The sequence below is a fragment of the Cydia splendana genome, chromosome 1 (assembly GCF_910591565.1).
Source record: "Cydia splendana chromosome 1, ilCydSple1.2, whole genome shotgun sequence".
NCBI lineage: Eukaryota > Metazoa > Arthropoda > Insecta > Lepidoptera > Tortricidae > Cydia > Cydia splendana.
Window position 1 is genome coordinate 18,365,376 of NC_085960.1, and position 6,000 is coordinate 18,371,375.

Genomic DNA, 6,000 nt, shown 5'->3' on the forward strand with positions numbered 1-6,000 from the left:
ATTAAAACGTAGATTGTACTCCTCAAACGGTGACACTTTTGTTCAACAACTTTTAAAAATTATGAAGTATTTAGACTCCCTATTTTTCATACAAAATAAATATTATCTTCAATGGACGCCATCGCCACGCCATATTAGTGTGATTGACGTTGCTTGTCACGCCTTAAACATAACAAAATTCGCAATACATTGCGTCTTAGAATAAACTTTAAAGTGTAATAAAAATCAAACCACAAGTTATTTTTAAAAGTCGCTGAACAAATGTTAGTCAGTATGAGGAGTACAGCCTACAGTTTAATTTTTTGCTCATGTTACCTGTAACATGAGTAAAAAACTGCCACACCCGGTATAGATATTATTTTAATATAAATACGAGTACTATATTAGTGTATCCATGGCCTAAGTTACAAAAGTGATCGATGAATTCCACTTTGCCTTGGCCGTTGTCTTAGACTTTCGTTTAAAATATCTTAATTATTTCATTTATCTGAAATTAGGAAAATCGCTTTTTAGGGTTCCGTACCGAAAGGGTAAAAAGGGGACCCTATTACTAAGACTCCGCTGTCCATCCGTCTGTCTGTCTGTCTGTCACCAGGCTGTAATTCATAAACCGTGATAGCTAGACAGTTGAAATTTCCACAGATGATGTAGGTACCTATTTCTGTTGCCGCTATAACAACAAATACTAAAAACAAAATAAAATAATGATTGGTTGATTCTGTGATTGTTGTTGATTAAGTGGGGCTCCCATACAACAAACGTGATTGAAACGTTTGCCGTTTTTTGCGTAATGGTACAGAACCCTTCGTGCGCGAGTCCGACTCGCACTTGGCCGTTTTTTTTTAATACATACTATACAAAATGCTAAATTAGAATCTCGCAGACAATTACGTGAGACATATGTGTACATACTCAGATTTCTGTATCTATAGTCAGTATGTACCTAAGAGTGGATCCTCATCAGTGTGTTGTCTATCCACGTCGGAGTTTGCTCGACATCGGCACAAGTTTATTGCATCTGTTAATGACGGGGTCACGAGGCGTGCGGGCTCCGTCCACTCAGGTACTTAGCGGTTTTGATTTGCGTCTAATTCAGATTATAAAAATACCAGTTCAATGCATCCATATAACTCGCTAATCCATGCCCAAGGCCCACTTGCACCATTCCACTAACCCGGGGATAACCGGTTAAATCTGGAGTTGCCATGGTTACCAGTACAATTTGACACTAGGTTAACGGTTTAACTGCTTAACTCCGGGTTAGTGGGATGGTGCAAGTGCCACCGGAGCGCGCTTTTCCTAATAAAAATTATATTTGTTTTTAATCATATCGATACCTTTGGGTTCAATTGGCGTAAAGGACAAAATGCTAGTTTTCAGGAGAAGCGAAAAACTGCGAGTTTTTTTTTAATTTTGATATATTTTTGCTGTTTATCGAGCTATATTTTTGACGTGTATTAGAAAAGTACTCAAAATGTTAGTCTCTTTAACCTAAATTAGTACTCATATCTATAAATTAAACAGGAAAGAAGTTAATGTCCTTTAAAATTGGTCAAAAACAGTATCAATGTCCTTTGCGCCCATGAAATTTTTGATAATTTAGTGAATCTTGTTTAGTAAGGGGTCGTAAGGGACGTTATCAGACTATTTTATTCCAAATTTGGGGTGTATTAGTTACCAACCACGGTACACATGTTAACTGTTTTCAGCATAGTGTTTCTGTTTCGATTGTTACGAAGCTTAAAAATGTATCAAACTGTAGTTAAATATGCTAGGTATATCCCGTTTACAGTTGTTATTAATATTTTTCTGACACAATATTTTATACCAATTATATAATAAAAAATAATTAAATGCTCAAAAAGTTGCTAACATTCGGGAATGAAGATAAAGTAAATGTCCCAGTGCTTAACACTAGCCGCCTTATATTATAACAATCATAACATAACTGTTAGAATACTTGCTAACTCTAACATTTACTTGATGAATATCTTGATAGTAATTTGAAACACGAAAGACGATTTCTTGAGATAAATGTGATTTATTATAACTTGATAGGTGTGCACACTTATAGAATAGCGAACGTGAATATGTTTTGAATGAATAGGTACTTATTGACTAATTACGAAACTTTTATATAAAACTAAATGCTGATGGGGCAAATGAACAATATGATGCATGTGCAATTTACTTGTACATATTCCGGGGGGCGGTTGAGATGAGAGAAAGATGCTGTGTGAAAACTTGATCATACATTAAATCTAATTAAAAGTAACTACTTTAAACGAAGGGGATGTCGCTTTATCTACGCGCGAAAGATTTGTCGTCTCGCTGTGATCTTCGTCGCTGTGTTGGCGAGTCTCGCTGACTACGGCGGAGCGCGGAGACGCCCGGGGCGGGGTCGGCGTGGCGGCGGGTGGCTCCTCGACGCTGACTCGGGGCGGCGTTGACGGCACTCTCCATTGAACTCGTCGTATTATGATAATCAATGCCGTAGTTCCGATTAGTCCGAGGATCACGTATATCATAGCGTAGTGATGAATGTCGTGAAATGATATGTTCTCGGAGTTAACTTCGGTGTTCTTCAACTGCTTGATCTTTTCTCCGAGATTGTTAGCTTCTCTTTGTAGATCTTCAGATTCGTTTTTGCGCTGTAGGTGAGGTATATGGTGATGTTGATGACGTGATTTATCGGTGCCATAACTGGGTTGTATAAATCTGGTTTCATTTTAATTTCGGACCAGTGAGGTTTATGCGGGAACACCGAGAAATTATCGGTCTTAATAATGCAGCCATGACCTACATTTATAAGCCCGGCATTCGTCAGCTGGTGCGCGGTTACTTGATCCGCGCACAGTGTTCGAACTTGACACTGCTCACAACAAAAGTAGATATAGGTATTTAGTGCATTGCTCTCTATCCAGTCATTTATGCATGTTGTTGTGACAATCTTACATCCCGATTTCTCTGATTCACAAAAACTGTTGTCGCCTTTCAGTTGATAGACTGGTTTCTTGATGTAGCAAAAATAAGAGTCTGATGATATTGTGCATGCTCTAATATCATTTTCTGAGATAGGAATATACATATCTTTTTTCATGTTTATGGAGACATAATCTGATACAGGTATTACAGCGGTTGTCCTGTTTCCTGCTTTTTTGGGTATCGGAATGACCTTTAGAAGTTCATAAACATCTCTGCTGACGAGAGGCAGCCTTATTTCGAAAATAAGGACGTCTTCCATCATCCTTGTCTTTACTTTCAGCAAGTTGTATATCTTGCGGAGATCGGTGTGTAAGTTGTCGATTGGCAGGGAAACATCTCTTGGTAGGGTGCTTGCTATGGTGCTTAACTCATTAATAAGTTGTTCTGGAGTCAGCATGTGTAAGTTAAAACGTCCTTGATAAATATCGGTGATGGTGTCTAATAACATGTCTTGCATTCCTTTTAGGTTGTGGAGCATATTACTTGCTATAGTGGCTTCTAAGTTGAAGTCGTTTATAATGTTGTTAGTTTCTACTTTTTGTTGCAACTTCTTGAAAGCTTCATCCAAATAGTTCATATGTTGATGTATCATTTTATGTTGCTGATTCATAGTGTCTTCGGTACGTTTCAATAAATTATATTCCGCTTCAACTATGGATGTTTGATTTTTCCAAAGGGAGGCCATATGTTTTGCGTTGTCTCGTATAAGTGTAATATCTCTTTTGTATTGTTCGGCGAACCTTTCGCCCAATACGCCGAATAGACTATTAGCGACGTAACCGACACCGTCGACAAGGCCGCGTCGGGTTCGTAGTACTCGTAGTGAGGTTTGTCGCGTGCTCGAATGCTGACTGAGTAATATCTGATTATAGTACTCGAGTTCGGAGAATCCATGACGTAGTTGTAACGATATTATGTCACAATGGACTTGTGTCTTGATAGTTTCGCAGGTATCTTTTAAGAATCGGGTGTATTTTTGTAATGCGTTCGTTGCGTCCCAATAAGGCTCCATGTTATAATATACGACTAGCTTCCATTCATCTCGAATTAGCATCATGTCTGCTAATTTATCGAAGTATAGCCCTTGTGTTTCGCGGAATGGTATTATGTTGACATCGCACTGACCGGTTGAGAGGCATGATAAATATAATAACAGTGCTGCGAACATTGATGGCAGTGAAAACCTGACCTTGTTTGCCTTTGGTTTTTGAGGACTCCTTGTTGAGTTTTGCTTATCGAGTTCTTGATGCATCTTAGGTAGTTCTTCTTCGGGGTGTTCCAATAAAATAGAGAGCTTGAGGACTGGACGCTTTAATGTGCCGTTTTTCGTTTTAAGGGTCACCTTGCAGCCACCCTAAGACGGCTGTCGAATCCACCCAACCATAGATCTTGATATTATGGTTGTTTAAACATTGTTTTACCTTGATCGTCAGTTTTGCAAGAAGATGGGCTCCACACAATTCTGCTCTTGGTAGCGAGATAGTTTTACTATTCGGCACCAATCTTGATTTTCCGGCTAGTAATACGATTTTCGGTTGGCCTTCTATATTTATTTTGCAATAGATAACGCACGCGTAAGCTCGCGGCGTCGCGTCGCTGAATGCATGTAACTCGATATCGCTGACAACGCCGGTGCCGATCCATCGTTGTATTTTAAATGTGTCTATATTATTGTTTATATCTTGTTTCATAATTGACCATTCCTTATGCATATCAGCTGGTATCTTGTCATCCCATTTCAGAGGGGTTTTCCACAAAAGTTGAAAAAGCAGCTTCAAGTTAGTGGATATGGGGGTGAGCCAACCCAAGGGGTCGAACAATTTGGAGATTTCGGACAATAGTTGACGTTTGGTAGTGTGTTGCGGGACGTCCGAAACTATTTCCATTTTTGATTCAAAATGAAATATATCTTGAGAAGGGTCCCATTGGAGTCCCAATGTTTTTCTTGATTCCATTTCTTTAAAGTTGTAGTTATTTTCATCAGAAGTATCTTGATTGTCAGTTCTGGCCAGTTCTTGTTGATTTGACATCCATTTTCTTAAATAAAAGCCTCCGGACTGTAGTAGCTTTTGCAATTCTTGCTGTAATTGCTTGGCTGCTGAAACGGAGTGGGAACCGTGGAGAAGGTCATCCATGTAGAAACATTCTTCGAGTGCTTGAGCTGCTTCAGGGTAGTTTGACCTTTCGTCATGGGCTAACTGCTTTAAGGTCATCATTGCGAGGAATGGTGCAGCTTTTTGACCGTAGGAAACTGTTGTTAGTTGGTATTCTTGTAACCTTTCCTGTGGCGAATCTCTCCAGATAATCTTCTGCAGACTTTGATCTTCTTGATGTACCCATATCTGCCGAAACATTTTCTCGACGTCGGCGATGTAAGCTACACGGTGCTGTCTGCACTTCAAGATTAGCGATAAAAGGTCCTTTTGGAGGTTAGGCCCTTTGTGCATGATATCATTGAGGCTGATTCCTGTAGATGTCTTCGCTGATCCATTGAATACGACACGAAGAGCTGAAGTGCTTGATTCTCTTAAAACGCAATGATGTGGTAAGAAGCACTCACTCGTCTCACGTGCCTCACGTGCCTTATTCCATTGTTTAGTCGGCGATATTGTCATATGACCCATAGATAGGTATTCGTGTATAAATGACTTGTACTGTTGCGCAATATGTTTATTGTTGTTGAATTTATATTCCAATTGCCGGAATTGCGCCACAGCTTTACTTTTTGAGTGGCCTAGTTTTTGTAGACCATCTTTTTTCAGAGGAATCCGTACTTGATATCTTCCGTCTGCCAACCTTGTCGTTGTTTCCTTGTAGTATTTGACACACTCATCTTCTTCGTCGGTGTCGAGTGTTTGTGTTGGTATATCTTCGATTTCCCAGAATTTCTGGATGTCTTCGATGTTATTTAACACCAAATTGCATTGGAATCTTTGCGGTACTCTCCCGCAAACAATCCATCCTAAGTGAGTCTCTTGTACGACAAGGGATGAATTTTCATGCTTGTACATTCCA